This window comes from Agelaius phoeniceus, chromosome 6 (assembly GCF_051311805.1).
Source record: "Agelaius phoeniceus isolate bAgePho1 chromosome 6, bAgePho1.hap1, whole genome shotgun sequence".
Taxonomy (NCBI): Eukaryota; Metazoa; Chordata; class Aves; order Passeriformes; family Icteridae; genus Agelaius; species Agelaius phoeniceus.
Genome location: NC_135270.1, coordinates 51,324,561 through 51,344,802, shown reverse-complemented (window position 1 = coordinate 51,344,802; position 20,242 = coordinate 51,324,561). Strand labels below are relative to the sequence as shown.

The 20,242-nt window shown below is 37.9% G+C and overlaps 1 long non-coding RNA gene across 3 annotated transcripts in view; it reads right to left on the bottom strand.

The window, feature by feature from the left end:
• LOC143694411 (uncharacterized) overlaps nucleotides 1-20,242 on the bottom strand; it is a 141,095-nt gene that overhangs the window by 23,657 nt on the left and 97,196 nt on the right. For all 3 annotated transcript variants that reach the window (XR_013182880.1, XR_013182881.1, XR_013182882.1), the window contains exon 3: nucleotides 19,976-20,090. This is a non-coding gene — a long non-coding RNA (uncharacterized LOC143694411). The remainder of the gene's footprint in view (nucleotides 1-19,975; nucleotides 20,091-20,242) is intronic.

The window sequence follows — 20,242 nt, the reverse complement described above, 5'->3', positions numbered from 1 at the left end:
AGCAAGTAGATTTCAGAGAAGTGTATCCTTGGAGGAATCAGACCAACTATAGGGATCCCTTCTAACTTAGCAAATTTTACAAATGGTAAGAGAATAGATATGTATGAATAATCTTGGCCTGCAGGGGAAATAAATTTGTTAGAACTTTTACAGACAGCATCTAAAGGCATTTCATGTGTTCACAGACTAGAGTAAAAACCTTGCATGTAAACATATTATTGGGATTGTTTAAAACCATATGTGGACAAACCCATTCTCTAAACAAAGTTGAACTGAAATTCTGGGTCTGAATGCCTGGAACCCTACAATGGGGAAAACATGAAATCCACACCTATGTTTTTCATGTGTATATCCATTACTCTCAATAGTTCAAGTTTCACTGTTGATAAGTAAATTTTAAAAAACTTTTGTACACAGGCTATGGTAAAATGGAATTGATATTACATGGAGCTCTTTTTTCTTTGGCTGTGCTATGGTCTTTGCTAATGTTTCCTATTATTTTTGATGTAATAACAATAATAATAATAGTGTTGACACAGCTGTAAAGCTTCATTGACAAGGTAAGTTAAAAAATCATTGCAATTACTCTGAGTCTGTTTTCCACTTCTTTTGAATACTAAATTTGAGAAGTGCTTATGCAGCACCTTTCCTACTTCTTCCTTCAAATCTAACTTGGGTACTTTTTGACCTAATAATCTGGTCATGCATGACATCACAATCTGTTGCCATGGAAAGGACTATACTATCAAACAAGTAAAGTGGCCAAAGGTTCCCTTACAACTGTTGAAGAGAGATAGAGATTTCATAGGAAAAATCCATTAATTCTTAAATACAGTGCGATGGGAAATATCATACTATCTTCACCAAATCAATTGCATAATTTTAAAAGGAACCAAAGTTGGCCGAGTGGTTCCTTACCTTCTCTTATCTCCTCTCAGAATCCTCCAGTTCCAAAGGTAATTTCAGTTTTAAAAAAGATGTTTATATATATAAACAAACCACAAACTGTGCATGCTATGCAACCCACCGCGTCTTTCTCTTTGCATTCAGATTGAAATGTGAGAGTTTGATACTTTTGCAACAATCCTAAATCTACCATAGATTTCCTGAGTGATGTAAGTGCTCTGTAAAATGCTAGGTTTGCTGATGGCAAAGACTAAAGTTGGTGCTTAAGAATTATCTGTAGCATACAGAGCTGGCTTTAGGCTTCCAGCACTGCACCCCTTCAGTGGAAGTTGTGGGACCAAAAATAGGTCAGTTCTGCAGTGAAGAAAAAGAGAGAAATGAGGCACCAAGAGGAGTCACACAAGGTCAGATCCACTGCTCCTTCTAGTGCCAGGGGATGAGATGTCTTGGGGCAATGATTTGTGCCTCTGGGAGAGCTCCCACCTGCCCCCCTCACCTGTGTACCCTGAACCTTGAGGCAGCTGCAGCAGTGTGTCTGGTTTTCTCAGGCTGTGGTGTAAACAAAATAGGTAGCAGAGCCATGGCTGAATTTCCTTTCTGGAAATTTGCTGTCCAAGTTAGTTGCTTGTTTTGGTTATGCCTAGAGCTGATCCTGTCTGCATAGCAATTACCCTTTATTATGCCTTTGAAATTAGGCAATGGTAGGATACAGCAGAAGTAACGCTGCTTTAATGGTTGAAAAGCTTTTATGGACCATAGGTGTGGCTGTTTGTTTGTGTTTATGTTCCTAATTTGTACTAGACCTCAATGAGCACTGAGCCATAAAGAAAGGTTTTCTTTTCCAGTTGTTGAAGTTCTATAACAAAAAAAAAGGTGAAAATTCTTTAAAGAGAAAAAATACTTTCTCTTCTTTGATTTTATCACACTCAGAATGGTTATCTTTGAACACTATCAAACAACATGCATCAGGCCTGCAAATGGCTGACAGGATTTTCTTCAGGCTTTCAGAGAATTCTTTCTCATGAAGCATAAGAATGAGAAGATTTCAGCATCAAAGACTCAAAAAAAAAAAATAGGGCTGTCTGAAGGCAGAGCATTGTTACTATTTTTTTTTTTTTTCAGTAGCATTAAAGAAGCTCAGTTTATCAAGATTTGGACACTCTGTTAGACAACTGCCCCTTACATATTAAATTAGCAATCCCCTATATTTTCTTTATGTAATCATTTGTGCAGCTGGTGTAACTAGACCCTGCCTGCTGTTGGCAAGGATGAAAAATACATCACTGCTTCTATCTCCAAGGTAAATTATTCTTCAGGGAAGTGTGCCTCTAGGGAATATTTTCTTAGGAGACCCATGAACAATGAGAGATTTTCCACAGGGAATGCCTTCAGGGTAAAGTGTACTTCAAAGGGAGAGATCCAAGATGAAATGAGACTCTTCAAAGGCCAGCTCCACTTCCCCTCTCAACAAGACAAATGACTTCAAAGGAGAACCCACCAAGGTTGTAAATAACTTTTCCCCATAATACAAAAACTTCATTGAAGGCAAGTTCTCTCAGTAATGTGATATTTTTAAAGAAATCACCCAAAGCCAGGTGAGGTCTAAATGCATCCAATGACCATCAGTATAAAATATTTCTATTCTTCAAGTGAATGTATGACCATCTAGAGATCGTAGGGAATTGAAATGGGCACTGTTTGTTTCCTTCACACTTATATAAAGTTATAGCAGGCTTTAAAACTTACAGGTCTGATGGCCTAAGGAACCATGAAAGTCTAACAACAGCTTTAGGGACCCAAGAGGGAATTTCTATCCAGTGCAGTTTTTCAAGTTAGCAACACTTACCAAGAGTCAGTGAGGGACAATACCCTATTTTTACACAGGACATTGCATTTACAGGAACTATCTGACTGAAGTGTCTCAGAACTCAAAGCTATATTAAAGCAGAATAAATTAAAAGTAAATTTTCTTCTTTGATCTTTCACTCAATTGATATCTTATGGCAAGGCAGTGTCTTCAGGTATGCCTTTGTAAATAAAATGAATTTAAAAGGCCATGAGAATCATAACAAGACTGAATAATTCTGATTGGAAGGTGTTCTCTTGTTTTCCCTAAAAGAGGGCCATTGAATTCAGACCAGGTTTCTTAGGACTTTGTCCATCTCATTCATGAAAACCTCGAGGGGTGGAGCTGTGCTTCAATCTCTGCTGACTCTTTTTCATTCTGCTGGGCCCTGCTGTGAAGAGTCTGGCTCTATCTTCCAACAACCTTCACAATGGCATTAGTTCCCTCTTACATCATCGTTTCTCCAGGCTACACAGCAGCACTGGTAGAAGAAGAAAAGAGAAAACAACAGCAACAGAGACCCAAAATAACCCTTGTCATTAGCATTACAGAGAGTCCTGAGAGAAGAAAACAGCTACTGAACCCGTTGCCAGTGAGAAAAATGGTAGAGGAGGTCCAGCTAAAGAATCTCTCAGGGTAAAATCCAGTTAAATGTCATAATAAACCTGAAAATAATCCTCTGATCAAGCCACAGAAAGATAAATAAAACCCTACTAATGTTTGTTTACCCCAACAGATCTACTGTACAAGAAGTTAATGCTGACTTCACCAGATATATCATGGAGAAACAATCCCCTACCACTCACAGCCACACACATATATATGCACTCTAATGGAAAGGAGCCATACACAGTGGCACCAGACTATTGATATTTCTACCCTATTGTTTAAGTAATGTACAACATTTAATATGTCAAATGGCATGACCATTAAAAAAACAACTAATTACTAGGTACTCTTCTCACAAATCAATGATGTCATTTAGAATTGGCCTGGACAAAACAATGAGTGTTGTATACATTAAAAGGCAATGCTGCTGTTAATGCTGGAGGTCTGGAAGAGTCTCGGAGGCTCTCCTTCTGTGGACTTTAGCCCAGTTTGCTGAGGAAAAGAAATAATTATGGTTACACCACGTGCATGTGTGATCAGTGCATCAGGACATTTAGAACATGCTGGCTAAACTCAAGCAAGGGTAGGCGACAAAGATCTCCAAAATACCAAGTTCTTTTGGATTTAATGAAAACTGATAGCTGTGCAGAGTAGGAAGAAGTTACTAACATTCTCAAGCCTCACTAAGGAAAGAGCCACTGTGTGGATTGACCACTGGCTGAGTTCAGAGAGTCCACTCTGGATCTCCAGATCTAGCTACAGATTTGGAGACATGTTCTGTGGCTCACATGAAGGAAGTTGTTAATTCATTGACTCAAGTCTGCATACTCATTCAGCTGAAAAAGTTCTGGCTGGAAAGACAATACATTGTGATGCAGTAAGTATCTGTCACAAATATTTGAATCCAAATATTGTCTATTTTTACAAAAGCTCATCAGTTCTCTGACACAATTAGCTTTTAATCCTTTGTGTGGCTCTTTATGAAACCATCCATAAAAAATACCACTCCAGAGCCAAACTTCAAGTCCCTTCCTCCCTTCCCTAAATAGGAGGGTTGACTTTTGGAAGGAAAAGCTTCAGTGCAGTTTAATCATAAAGTTCTCCAAGTCTTGCTCTTAAATGCAACTGAACTGTCAAACTGAAATTTTCCCATAAATTGTTTGTGCCCAAAAAATTTGATCACACAAACAGGTAAAGTGGAGCAATGTTATGACTGAATACAAAATAGTTCTCATCAAAGGCTTCATGCTGATTTGAATGAGGTGTGTATGGTATGTGCCCAATCCCAGATGACAGTCCACCCTGCAAAACTTTTCAAGGTGGACATGGCTTTCCCTATGTGTGCCTTTTTTGGTACAATTTAATCAGAGAGGGCGATAAACAAATACTAATCAGAAATAAGGAGACAGAACAAAAAAAAACCCAAAAACCATTAGGCTGTACTTCTTTAGTCATGTACCCCCTGGTGGATTTTGCTGTGTGCCTGGAACAGAGTGTGGTGCCCATGAAAAGGCATAATGACTTCCTTCATCAAATCCAAAATCTAAGACTTACTTGGGTTTTGGATTTGGCCATTAGGTCATTTCAGGCACCAGCTGGGAGGTGAGGATCTGAAGTGACACAGGGTCCCCAGGTAGGTGCAAAGGAGAGCTGCTTTATTCCAAAAACCAGACTTTTTAAGCCATTATCCAGTTATCAGTTACATACTTTCAAATAATAACAAACACAATTCAACCAACCACCACATACCACGATGTTACCACGTGATGGTTACGTACCTACCATGTTGTTCTACCCCTAATTTAGCTGAGTCTCTCTCCTATAGTCTCTTACTTAGCTGAAATAACAGGCCTGAGCCATGATTTTACAAGGCCTCTTTTTTATAAAGCCTTACTTATCTGTAACAGTTCAAAAGGAAACTGCAATATTTCAAAAGGAAAATTTCACTTTTCATAATTGTGAGCTCTCCTCGCACACCTTGGAATGGTAAGTAAGCAGTAACCTTAGCTGCACTTTCTGAGGTTCACCAATCAATAAATTCTGTGCATGTATAAATATACATTTCATTTAAATATCATGCTGTCAAATCTTTGAGAAAACTCTCACTGAAATTATCAAGAAAGGTTGGTTTTTTAAAATTTTTACAATCAATTTTTCAAATTTTTTGTCCAGCACAAGATTTTATTTAGACAACCAGGTTAAAACTGCCTTTTTTTTTCAGCATGGCTGGAATGATTATCATGAATCTTAATTTAGTAAGCACTTAGCACTTACTGTGGTAATGAAACAAAATAATCACAAGAATCAGAATTGATAATAATGGGTCAAGATATCTGAATTAGAATATGAGTAGCAGCTTTAATGCTTATGGATTTCACTAAAATTTCATCTGCTGTTTATGGACATTAAATGGAACTATTGTTAATAAATAGAATGCTAAAACCTGAAAGCTTTGCCTGAATTTTCTTTATGGCACGCATTCTAAAAATTGAAAAATATTCACAGTAATAATAAATCTAAGAGGAAATTTTGACTATTATGTTTTCATCATTACTCTCTCTCCTCCAAAGTTTTGTACCCAAAAGGTATCTAACTAATCATCAGGTAGTTTTTTTCACTTTCAGACACTTATGAAAGACAGAAAATGAATGAAATTAGCTCAAAAATGGAAATAACTACTGTTGCAATACCAGCAGTGAATTACCATTACAATCTATCCAGCAAGTTGAAAGCTGTGAACTTACCTCCACAAAAACTTGCGAGTTTGCTGCAAAGGCCTCTGGCAAAAACCCCCATATTTTGTGTAGCTTACTACAATACTGACCACATCTGGTGGACTTCATCTCCCTGTGCCCCTGAAAGCTGCTGCTGTATGTCAGCACCAGCTTGGAGCACACAGGGTTCATCCCCCACGGGGCAATCCACGCTCTCTGCTGCTGGAGCACAGCACCCAGCTGGACAGCTCACAGCCTGACTTATGGATTCAAGGCCTGAGAGCAGCCTGTCAGAGGGATCCCTGTCTGAAATCTCTGAGATCTTCCTTTCTGATTAAAGCCCTGTAGAGAGTTTCAAAGTGCTAAAGAGGTTTTGCTATATGCCACTGGAATACAGAACACTTTGCCAGTGTTACAGAGAGTTTAGGATGAGGGGGTTCTGAGCTACTGACAACCTGGGTACCAAGAAAAGACTTTATGCTATGTCATGCATTTTCTGCTGGAATCTAATTTTTTTTTTCCCCTTACAGCAGCAGAGTGACTGTCATGTGGCTGAACAGAGGTCAAACATCTCACTTACATACTATTTAAAAATTATGTTTATTCCCTGCTTGTACTGAGGGAATAAACATAATTTTTAAGCAGTATGTAAGTGAGATGTTTATTTTCCTCAAAATAAATCCCTTGAAAAATCAAACCTCTGAATTGGTTTTAAAAATAATAAGAGTAGATATTAATGAATACATTTATTTATTTTTAATTCCTTACCTTGTTTTTTTTTCTGAATTTTGCATAGTAAGTGGGTAACATTTTCAAGTTTTCAAAATAATGAGAACAGGTTCTCACCTAGTGTCTCTGATATTGCAGAACTTGGGATGCAATAGTGACCTTGTGATTGCTTGAGTGTGTAGGGGAAGGAAAAGGGGATTCAGAAAGCTTGTGGGAGCTATTGTGTACTTCTCAGTTTTAGTATGCATACTACTTCCTTGGTACTGAAGTGCCACAAGATGACCTTTACCACATGCAGGGGGAACAAAAGAAAAGTGTTTGTTGCTGAGGATTCATGCTGGGGCCAACCATAAGCAAAAAAAAGCCTACACCTAATGTTTATAATGAAAAGCATATTTTAGTGACAAATAATATTTAGTGACTCCTAAGATGCATTATCAGAAAACTGTACCTATCACTGAGGTGCAGGTGAACCTCTGTGAGCCTCTGAGTAACAAATTCCTGCATTAAGTTTAGGAAGATGTGAAAGATACACCGGGATTAAATAATTGCATCTTTGTTCAATCATTTCCCATTCTAAGCTGGCTGCAAGGCTGGGTGGGGTGAGAAAGCTACAAAATGCAAACCAGCAATGAAGAATGTCCAATGCCCTGCTGTGGTCAGGACGAAGGAACCACAGATCGTGGACACATTGCCAGGGCCCCCAGAGGAACATCTTGCCCATCTCAGCATGAAGGTATAAACCACCATGAACTGAAAAGCAGCCAAACATTTTGCAGTGCTTTGGCTTCTCCTTGGAATCTCCTCTCTACTTACAGGCTAAGCCCGAGCCTATTTAGTTTCCAAAACCTCACATTATCAAAGCCCGAGGCTGTAGGGCTGCAGTGGATCCTGGGAAACTTGTTTCAGCAAATCTTAAGTCAAAAGCTGACCACATCTTGGACAGGACAGAGCATTGCCTGGCTAACAGATGTAGTCCATGAATGCTGGCTGAGGCTTTGGTATAGCCATGTGTAATATCTGACATGTTCCTGTTTCACAGAGTGTCTGTGAAACTGGAATATTTTGTGTGAAAAGTTTTGCTATGTTTTGGGTTTTTTTTGTGTGTGTCTGAAAAATGTTTAGATCAATTTGAGTGTTCAAAGGAGTTGGTTTGTCTGTTCTAGAAGCAGCAAGGGAGAGAGATGAGTACTCCTAAGCTCTTGTGCCTAACTGGGATTTTTGTACCAGGTAAACCAGGTGACACAGTATTTTACTTACACAGCTGAATTAAATGGAAGACAGTTGGTTTTTGCATAGATGTACATGCAAATGTACCAAAGTATATTTTGGCAAATCTGTACCAACTGACCTGTATATACAAGTGAAAAAGGTATCTCCTTCCATTTTTAATTCCTCTGTCTATTAGTTTGCCTCAGTATAGATGTCATTGTTTTGCAAAAATTAGGTTTTAACAAAGCATTTTCACAGATGCTTAACTTGAAAGATGTAGGACTTGGCCAATAAATCAAAGATGCAGCATTCATATATCTCACCAAACTGGTGGATGAAGAAGAAGATTTGAGCAGGTCCTACAATTTTTTGTTTCCCAGAGATGAGCGTGGAGATGGTGATCAAAGAGAAGCAGTGTAAGTTTTTATTTATATATATATTAAAAAAACCCCAAACCTAAACTACAGGAGGTCTCAAGTGAAATAATATCAAATACTAATATCCAATTGTGCTAATATACAATACATAGAATTATGTAAGGTCCCAATCAACTCACTGAAAGGGCTTACAGTGGTTCATGTACTCTGGGTTAAATGTGTGGTAGTAATACCAGCCAGATATCCTCAAGAGGTCAAAACAAGACAAAAGTTTACTGGCAGACTTTAGAAAATGATGGAACTTTGGCAAAAAGTTTAGTACAACATCCAATCAACATAAAACACTCCTCACAGCATTAACTTGGACAATTTAACTTAGTAAATTTTAAAACCCATTTGATCTTAAGTTACATCTAAAAATGTTCAAAGAAGAGGGAATTAGAAAAAGAAGAAAGACAGATAAGATATAGAAAAACACACATATAGTTACCAGCTCCTGGGTTCCAGCGCAGTTCAGACAGGAACTCCAAGAGGAGGCAGGGTTAAGAGGGGCGCTGATAGCTGCTCAACCCTAAATACTCCTCAGCCTCCATGGGCCCTCCTCCCAGGTGGGACTTCCAGTCATTTGGCCACTCAGGCCCTGGGTTAGGAACTCCAGAGGCATTTCCTGAGGTTTGCCAATGATTGGCAGCTCTGCCAGGCAGGGATACTGGCTCTAGGGGAGTATGGGGCAGTTCACTGGCTTCACAGGGCAAGGCATGACTTCAATACCCTCCCACAAGTATCCCAAAATGTCTAAAGACCTTAATCCTTCCAGGCTTTGACAACTTATTTATGCAAGGCATACCTTTGAATGTTAAGTGGGTGAGAGTTTGGTTCCATTCTTACAACCAGAAAAAAGGAAGGGTAATGCTCTCAGTAATATCATACAATCTCTTGTAAGCAAAGTCAGGATGGTAAACATTCAAAAATGCCCTGCCTCATTGTTTGTCAAACAAAATCCATGTGGTTTTTGAACACACTGCCTTGAAATCCAACATAAGCATGATTTTCAGGGGTAACTCTAGATGAATTCCTTTGAGAACTAAATAAATCAGAGAAAATATAGTTTGCTTAAAAATTATATTTACACTTTTGTGCTTGGATAGACTGTGTTTTTCAGAATAGTATTGTGGCCCCACATAAAAGTCATTAAGAACTTGAGGTTAGGAGAGGTCAGCAAGGATGCTCAGTACTGTAATTAACTTGCTGGTGAGTGAGCTGGGGATATCAGATTATTAAAGTACTGGAGCAGCTCTCTTATGGGGGAAGGCTGAGGGAGTTGTTCAGCCTTGAGCTGGCTGAGAGGGGACCTCATCAATGTCCTTGAGTACTTGCAGGGAGGGTGCCAAGAAGACAGAGCCAGGCTCTTCTTGGTGGGGCCAGGCAATAGGACAAGAGGCAGTGGGCAGAAACTGATGCTGGGAAGTTCCACCTGAATATGAGGAAGAAAATCTTTACTGTGCAAAGGTCATGCACTGGCTTTTGTGCCAGTCCAGAGAGATTTTGGAGTCTCCCTCGCTGGGGATATTCCAGAACTGTCTGGATGCAATCCTGTGCCATGTGCTCTAGGATGACTCCTTGGCCAGGGAGGTTGGAGCAGATGACCCAATGTGCTCCCTTCCAACCTGCCCCATTCACGATTTTGTAAAGCAATAAATATGAAAGTACAAAATTATCTATTTTTTAATAATTTCATTTGAAACATTCTGGCCCTGACTCTGGTAGGACTGACACTGGTGTATCCGTTTGTGAGCGTAAATCTCTTGGCTTCAGATACTGATTGAAATGAATTCTTGAAGAAGTCTTTTGACTGCAATTTTGCATGGATATATATATATATGACAGGCTGAAAACCTTTCTTAAAAATACAGAAAACAGAGAATTAGACAAGGACAGAGAAATAAAGCAGAAAAGGCACAGGAAAACTGTATGTGAGAAAGGAGGAAGAGTGAGATAACTGTGGTGTGTAAAACAAAAGAAAAAAGATCAGAATGTACCAGAGTCAATGGAAAAGGGAATAAGTCTCGATAGATGGCAGGAAGCCTGAGGGAGGCCTGAAGAAAGAAAACTACAAGAAAAGGATATCAGAAAAAAAAAAAGGAGGGGCTGAAGGAGGAGAAATGTAGGACTAGAGATGATGAAGCTTAAGAACTCACGAAAGAGAAAATTTTTATTTTGGTTTTTGAGTTGTTTGGGTATTTTCATATATCCATGCCTCTACTTAACAGAGGCAAAATGTTTTTTTTAACGTATGGGTAAGACGTTTTTAACATTTGTTATTCTCTCATTGAAAACCTGTGAGTCTGGCTCCTGGAAAAAACTCTCCATGTACTTGTGGAACTAAATTTTGCTTTCAACACCTGTACTTTCCAGGGTAGAAAAAGAGTTGGTAATCTTTGTAATCTTGCTGAATGAGAACATGATCTGCAAAAAAATGGATAGAGAACTGCATCAACACATGAATACATGAATACCCATGCATGTGCACGATTGTTTTTCTTCAGACAGGAAGAATGCGCTGCTTAAGTGGTCTGTAACAATTTAAATTAATTTAGCCAGCTTTAATAAGGTATTGCCAACTGATTTTGTTACAAATAAATATCTAAAAAACAATTTTCATATACAATCAAAGCTTAGGAAAAACAAAATTTCAATATGCCAAAATTCCTTTCATTTCTCTATCTCTCATTTGCCCCTTTGCCCTTCCATCAGTGGCTAGCTATTAAAGATAAACTGGTTGTAATCTTTATTATAATAGATCCCTCTGCATGATCATTCTAAGTGGGCCTAATCCTCTGTTTTTCTTATTGCATTGCAATTTCCTACTATGGGAATGGAAGAGATGATACAAAGGATTATGAGTCCAGGGTATGAAAAAGGAAGACCAGAGTGAAAGTTACTCTTTCCACACAAGTACTTAATAAACATTTCTGTTTCACACATGTGCTGATAGGGAAAAAAAAAAGCCACATGAAATGAGCCTCTTTAGCACAATGTTTTCTATTGCACTTTTACAGGAAACACAAGTTAATTAAAACACATACACACAAAATAGCCTACTTTCGAGTTCTAACTATGAGACAAGGCCATACTGTATGCATACAAACTGCAAGAAATAATTTATAGGACAAATTCCCCACAAGACCATTCAGGGAAAGGAAAAAAAAAACTAAAAGAAAGAGAGAGAAAAAAAGACCTGGCTCTTGACACTAAAGGCTTAACATCAAATGCGGCCAGAAATCCATTTTCACAGTTTTATTGCCCATTCTGGACGCTTCATTTCAAAGGGAAAGAATTTGAATTCAGACACATAAAATTCCCTTTGTTCTCTTGCCCTCCAGCCTTTGGTGCCAGTGTGGACGGTCCTATAGGGAGAGGTTGAGATCAAAAAAAAATTTGCAGCTCAGATACCTGGCCCCAAATGATGCCCCTTGGCATTCTTAATTAAATCAGCTTTGCAATAGATTGACAATGCACTGTCAATTGTAATCATTTATATTAGCAAACTGAGTATTTTTAACACTTTGGAAATAACAGAACTTCAGTAGACCTGGGGAAAAAAAAAGATGCTAAAAATTATACGACATGATGATCACATATAGTGCATCAAATTGTAGGTCACATAACATCTTATCTTAACATTGAATAAAGCTGGTGTGATTTTCCACATCTTTCCCCATCTGAAAGGGCACTCCCACTTAGGTTAATCTGTGTTGTTTTTCTGTGAGATTCAAAATGGAACTTGAGTGTATTGTAAGGGGGTAGGAGAAGGGGACATTGCAGCCTTGTGGTGGAAGGAACCTTTGTTATAGAGAAAGGGCCTGATCCAGAGTCCACTGCACTGGGGGGAGTTATTCCTATTGATCTCTGTAGGCTTTGGACCAGTACCTGCAGAGATTATTTTCACTGAGAGTTCTGAGGTACTTTTGATATTAAAATTGGCACAGGCATATTTTTAAAAGGAAGATATCTCCTTTGCTAGCGAATGGCATCCCTTCTTGTACTGATGAATAAGGTACTTTCTGCTTTCTACAGTGTTATTTCTTTATGTTTTAGCCTCATGCTTCTTTCAATTCCACTTAATTTGGAATAGATACACATCAGCTCTCAGGCTTCAGAGTATAAATTGATCACTTGGAGAGGTCAGGAAGGCATTTTTTCCTCTCCACATCTAGCGCTGCACAAGAGATTAGAGGTCTGTGTAACAATGCCTGCATTTCCACTTTCTGTGGAGTTTATAGCTACTTTTTTCTTTCTTCTTTTTGGAACCCACTGACTCTGATATTCATTTCACTACAGTGGATTAGGCATGACTTTTACTTCAAACATTCATGTAAGTTGATTCTGATTTTCCTGTATGAAATACATCTCTACCATTGAATGTTAGCATTGGATAGCAGTGGACTTACATTTTAGCAGTGTTTGGTGACCATTAATGGACATTTCTCCACCAAACCTACTGACATAGAAAATTTTTAATTGCTTATTGGACTGACTTATAGAGCCACTGTTGCTGTAGCAGTTAAATAGAAGCTTTTTGCTAACCTTGAAAAACATTATTTACCATAAACTGTCCATGGAGTAAGGAAGTTTAATTTTTTATGAGATTAAAAAAAGTTGTTCTAACTCAGACATACTGCTCAAGTGTTAGAAATTTCACCATAATTAGAGCACTTTTCCAAGCCTTACATCTTTGAATTTCAAACTCAGTTGGGAGATTTTGATATTTCTCTCAACTGAACCATTCTCAAGTTCTTGAGCATTAAGGACCTCACAGACATTCTAATAATTCATTTGTCCAGAAAGAGGAGGTAATCTTAAAAGACAAGAAAGGAGCTGAAAAAAAATATTCTGAACTGACCTGAATTGTGGAAGAACCAGGACCTGAAACTTGAGAACTGGCCTTCAGAATGACCTGCCATAGGTCCCTCAGAAAGTATTCTTGTGAACTGGGATCAAGGGTTTTCAAGTAAGGATCTATTCACCAAGTATTATACTGAAAAGAAAGTGGCATCTCATTTGGTGAGGTCCCTTTTGAAGCATGTCTTGAATGTCAGATTGAACTGCAGCTGGAAGTGAACAGGGGGAGATTTTAAATTCAGATATTCTGCAATATTTTATGTCACCATTGTGCCAAGCAGGTGGAACATGCTGGCATTTGCAACAGATTCCAAATAAATGCAAAATTTACCTCATTACAGTGTTTGATCACTAGTAGACATCTCTTGACATGATTTAGACATTACCATAATATCAAATGCAGATCTATGCTTTTACTGCTGTGGTCACAAAAACATTCTGAAATTCTTCTCCTTCATGTTTTCTTTTCCAATTCCATTTTTCCTTTAAACTGTTCTTATCTTTCACTTCTCTTTATTTATACTGCACTTTTTCTTCTTCCTTGAATTAATATACTCAGTGCAGGATATTGAATGTGTATATGATATGATATGGTATGGTGTGATATATGATATGATATATGATATGATATGATATGATATGTGATATGATGATATAGAGCCAGCTGTTTCCTCTAAACATGCTTTGTGAGAGCAGTGGTTGAACTCTGCAGAGTATTCCTCTTCTCTTCTTTCACCAGCCTCAAATCCTTGAACATCACCAAGCTTGTATGTCAGGCTGCTCTCTCACTTTAATATCAGTGGACATCGCCAGGATTTCCATTTTGTTTTTAGAAATTCTTTCTGGTTCTTAGATAGTTCTTATTTCCCTATTCTAGAATTTCTTCAACCAGATTATACCCTTCTTCCAAATCAGCAGTGTTTCCAATAGAGAACTTTTGTTTAGCTCTGGGAACTTGCTGAAGTGAGAACTAGTCTCCTTTTATATTTAAACAACAACTTTCCAGCTGCAAGAAAACTGAGGAGCATAGTAAGTGCCTGGTAGTCCAAACAGCCATTAACTTTGTGGCACATATCAAAGTGGAGGAAATAGCAACTCCTCAATGGCATCTGGTCTCTTTCCCCAGATTACACAATGCAGAAATCAAACAGGTTTTGGTTAATTTCTTGGTACATTTTGAAATCCAATTAAAATTATTCGTGAATTTATAATTCATAATTTGTAGATTATTTTTATGCTAATTTTTACATACTCTGTGAAGGATTAGTGACTGCTGACATAATTAAGTCCAGTGAATAATCAATGCCTGTAACTTCTAAATGTCAAGAAATCATGGTGCTGCAATGAATTAAAAAGTGTTGTACCCTGGAATCATGCTAAATGATTAATTTGGGCATATGTTTTCATCTGGGAAAGTTAGATTTTTTGATGAACCCACTTAAAGAAAGACAGATTTTTGCAGATAATTTCATTGGAGAACAAAAAAATCTAACATCTGAAAACTTAAAAAAATTTTACATTTATGGTTCAATATTTGCAAATCCTTGAATTTCAGGTAAAAATGCTGAGATTTTGGCTCACCCTATTTGGAAAAAAAAACCCCAAAACCACAAAAATCAGAGTAAAATAAAACCCCCAGTAACAAAATATAAAATATTTGCCATCATCCACTACCCATTACGAGCAAAACCTTTACTGAAGTCTATACAAGAAAAAATGCTAAAAAAAATGCTAAAATACATCCTGGAATGGGACAGCTCACTTTAGTTTTTTTTTTTTTGTTTTTTGTTTTTTGTTTTTTTTTCTTTCCTGTTTCAAGTGGATATCTGTGAAGATTTATTTCCTATGTAGATCCCATGGTAATTTAGAATGATAAATTTCTCAGAGACAACTCTCTGCAGCCTTAGTGAAAATGTATGCCTGCAGGTAATTTTCTTCAACAAGTCTGGCTTTTCCTTTTCCAGTTATATTGGCTTCTGAATAGTCCAGTCCTTTCTTTTTCCTGGGAACACAACAGGAATATTGCTTCTCAGGAAAGACACAGGGTCTTATTTGTCAGGGTATCCATGAAAATGATTCCATCAAGGGATTCCTGTGAATATGATTTTAGATGGGTGAATGTTCTCATTTAAGTTCTTTCTATCATAACTGTAATAGAATTTTAAGGTACATTTTTATGAAATAAGTTGGAAAAAGAATTAAAAAGCTTAGATCTCTCTTTGTCTCCCAGGACAGAATGAACTGTACCTAAACTGGACTTGTCATCTATATCTGACCTGATCTTAGGAATTTCCTACCATGTCTTTAGATAACAAATTTTACAGTTAATATTTCCCTGCTCAATATTTTTTTGCCTTGTAGCAAACAGGTGGCAAACAGGTGATTTCAATCTGCTTTGTAATGTCCTTTTCTGACTCTCCACTGTTTAATACTGCTTTGTCCCACTGGCTCTTCAATGACTTTACATGTTTCTTCAAGCTGAGAGGACAACTGGACACAATGCTCCACTTTTGCTTGTATATTACCTGTGTGCCTTGTAGATTACACTTTTTTTTGTATATATTGTTTGCATTTTGCCACAACATGTCATACCTTACTCCAGGTGAGTATTCCTAAACCTGACTTTACCCTTGTCCTTGTTGTAGCCTACTTTTTAAGGCCATTATTTCATCCAATTTTGAAGTTTAATCCAACATGTCTGAAGTGTGGTTTAGCTGCATGTCATCTGTTCATTTACTGCAAGTACACTTTATTCCATCTTCAAGTCAGAAAAGAAATACATAGTGCCAAACATATGACAGACCCCACAGAACATTCAAGGAACCCATTCAGGATGAAAAGAAATCACTAAATATATCTTTTAGTTTAGTTTCACTAATATTTTATTTGCCTGCTTTTCATTACATGCTGTAAGTATTTGGTAAAACGGAGCCATTGTAAGTTGTAATTAAGAACTCAGATGCAGAAAAAGGGAGATGGGTCAATTCATATCAGCAAAGATCAGTTTGTTTTAAACAAAATTTTGGTCTGAAGGACAAAAATTATACAAATTTCATTTAAATGAAAATTGGACTTTATTATGACAGCTGATCTACATTTAATTATGTTGGTTGTAATTTATAAGCATATTCAGCTTGTTGGTTTACATTAATTCCTTTTCTCTTGCCCTAAATCTCCATCCCCCTTCTTTTCTCCTACTAGTCTAGAGTGGAATAAGTGAATCTTTTAGCAAAATAACTGAATAATTGAAAAGTGGCATAAAAAAGAGCACATCTTTTGACTTAAGCTGTATTTGTTTTGGAAGAGAAATGAGGTCTGGATGTCTATTTCTGTTCCAGATAAACATAATAAAAACCTGAACTCTACCTATGAATATAATCCCCTATTTAATATCATTAGTATCTAAACTACTTCTTGAGGTCTTGCAGTTTAGTATTTTCAGTATATATATATTTTATCTCAATTCAGCTTTATGTTCCATTTGGCTCTTTCTGCCTGTTTTTTCAAATAGAGCATCAGACAGCCCAGCTTACAACTCAGCACTGAGAGAATTCCACATTGTTCACATAGTTTCTCAAAAAATACTGCAGTGAGCTCTGTTAAAAACAACATTTACCATGGCATGGTGCAAATATCTCAGAGTGGAAAACAGACCAAGCAAGGAAATATTGTGGTAAAATCAATAGCCCGGAACACTATTATGCTTTCTAATGGCACCCACTGTTTGAGCAGGGCACATGTACACATATTTCCACGTTTCTTATGTCCTATTCATGACTACTGGAATCAAATTACAGTTAGGTCTGCAACAAATACATAGATTTATATCCTAGACTCCAGGCTCCTCTGAAGCAAAGCTTGTCTGGGGTCTGGAATCCAACCTCAAATCCACTGAATTTGGGGTAGATTTTCCCTCTGACTCAACCAGCTCTTAGACAGGTCTGAAGGGAACAGCATCCAGCACAAAGTGGGTAGTGAGTTTTGTTCAAACAGGGCTGGCTCTGGGTCCTGCACAGTGCTCCTCCTGGGATGAGAGGGAAGGGGAAACAGGGATCCTGGATGTGGCTGGGCACTGAGAGCAGAGGGGAACAAGGCCCCAGGGATGACTCATGGCGATGTAAAACCCCTGTCCCAGAGGATGTGGATCCCCAGTCCTCGGATGATGTGCCTCATTCCTGTTGAAGCAGGGAGTGTTCTAGCCAGGAGGGGGAATACACTGAACCCATTAAACATCCCCCTGAGCTGCAGTCTGTGTGGACATGCAGATCTGGTCGTATCCTGCCTTTGGTGACTCATGGCAAACCCCACACCCTCCAGGCAGTGGGTGCCAGAGGGATCCCTGTCTGGGAATGCTGGGCTGTGGCAATCAGGAGTGCAGTGCAATCTCAGCTGGGATGGCAGCCCCTGTTAATCCTTCAGAGCCATTCTGTTAGGGACAGCACAGAGACAGATGCTAATGGTGCTGAGGTGAAACTACAAAGTTGGTAATTTTTTAGATCTTGAAGAGGAAAAAATGGTGTATGGGTATGAGAGCATATACACATTCTAAGAATTAAATTTGCTCTTATTTTCAATGTATCACACTTTTGAACATAAAACTGGGCGCATCTCTTCTGTAAATATTATATTTTGGGGGATTTTTCTAAACACACATAGGAATAATTCTTAGCTCCCAAGGAAGAGTAAAATTGTTCCATATGTTTTGCAGAAGTCACAAGACAAATTAACTTTTGTCTGTTGGAAGAGAAAGTGTTAGAAACTAAACTCATGTGTTTTACCATTTCCTTGGCATTGTGTTTTCTAAGAACTGAGCCTGGAATATAGCACATGAAATAACAAAACACTTTGTTAACAGCATTTATGTGTATTTTATAGGGAATATTCTTATATATGTATTATTATTTGATTTTGTAGATAATATTTAATAAATAAAATAAAATACTTGTATATTTGTAAATAGTCCGTCTTTATGTGCATGTGAAAGCAAACATTGTAATTGGACAAAATAATGAAACTTTGCATAGTTTAAATCTTTAGCATGTGGTCAAAAAATGTAGCAAGTGGGCAGCTACTGACCCAAATTATAAATAAACCTGTCTTTGAATTCAAGATTAGTACAGATTCATTATTATAGAGACAATTTGTGTATATATACATACATATATACATACATACATACATATATATATATATATTGCATGCTTAAATGCATTTTAGAATCAGTATTTTTAACTGATCAAGGGTGAGGAAAGGTGGAAACTAATAGGTAAAAAAGGATCCCAATGGTTAAAATTTCCCTACACTTAGATTTTTTGTTCTTTTCATATTATATTCTTTGTAAGCTTGACTGAAGTACTTTATACAAGACTCAGAGGCAAACCCCCCACATTGTATATGTTCTGTATTTAAATAATTGAATGCTGGTAGAAAGGTGTAGTTTTGATGAGTTTGCAGTTTTGCATTGAAATCAAATATATTGTAAGCACAGGGAAACACAGCTCGGTGCCCTATGAAGGTCTGGTGTCATGGTCAACATTTGAAATTTGCATAAGAGGTTATTCAAAAGAGAGGCAGGAGACTTCCCTATTGTATTAGCACAGTAATGCAATTCTTTGTGGCTATTATCCTGACCCACATCAGCTCTGCTATGCACAGGGTCTGAGTTTTTATGAGCTATAGGCTTTTATGCTGAGAGATTTTATTAACCTAATTAAAAGTTTTATAAAAGTAAATTATATTTATGTTTGTGTATCCTATTTGCAATCATTAGGGAACCCAGACCACCTCCGGTGACTTCAGAGAGGGCTGGTCAGGTCCCATCTGTGTAAATCTTGTGAGTTGTCATGGAGTCATTGCATTTGATTTACATGTGAAACCTGCGGACTGAGCACAAATGCTAACCAGACAGCTGATAAATAACACAATGCCAAAGCAACACTTTTGCATTTCTTTAACTCCTTTCTTACAGGGACCTCCAAATGTTTTTCAGACCTTAATGAATAACCCTCATGGATAAAAAAGAATTTGTTACAATTATATCCACAACACCGGAATACTAATGTATTATAGACCTCATAACGTTTATCAGTTTGGTGCCTGGGAACATCAGTAATGGACTGAGGCTCATCACACAAGTTTTTTAAGCACAAACCTGTCCCAAACATCTTACATTTGTATCGATTGACAAAGGTAGACCTTTAAACTCACCACCTCTCTGCTGAGACATGTTTGTGTAGGTCTGATGCATGTGAAAACCAAATATGCTCAAGTTACCCAGGAAGTGGCTTAAATCCACTGTGAATTTGGTTCCAGGCAACCAGTTTCATTTCTTCTTTGCAACAGTCTAGAAGCATGTATACACTCAGTTATCAAGTCTGAGCTGAGGGCTGTGCCCCAGCTGCTTGTGGTTGACTTGCTCATACCCTAAATCTTGTACAGCTTCGGGTGGCAAGCCTTAAAATGAGGCAGCAATTCCAGCTTTACAACCATAAACAAAGAGATGTTGTACAGCAAAACGACTGGATCAGATGTCAAATCCAAAAACAAAGGTTCATTTCCCACTGTGTAGCCATAAGTGCTAGGAGACCTGCAGCATGACCCAAAAGCAATTTACGTGGATATTTGGGGAAAAAAGTCTCAAGTTATACAGAAATGTGTCAAAAATTGCATGTAAAAATCACCTGACTCAGCTGCTTCTCATCTGTGTAAGAGCCTGATCCACTGTCCAGTAATGCCATGGGGAAGTTTTGCAAGATCTTTCTCCAGAGACACATTGGGATGAAGTAAGGTTTCTCTCTGAGAGCAAGAAGAGAATAATGTGGTTAGTGATGGCACAGAGGAGAGAAACCACAGAGGCTGTAACAACCTGCTGCTTGCTGCAATGCAAACAGCAAACAGGCACAGGGATTTACACAACTGATAGCCCTGGTCCTTCTGTCACTGTGCCT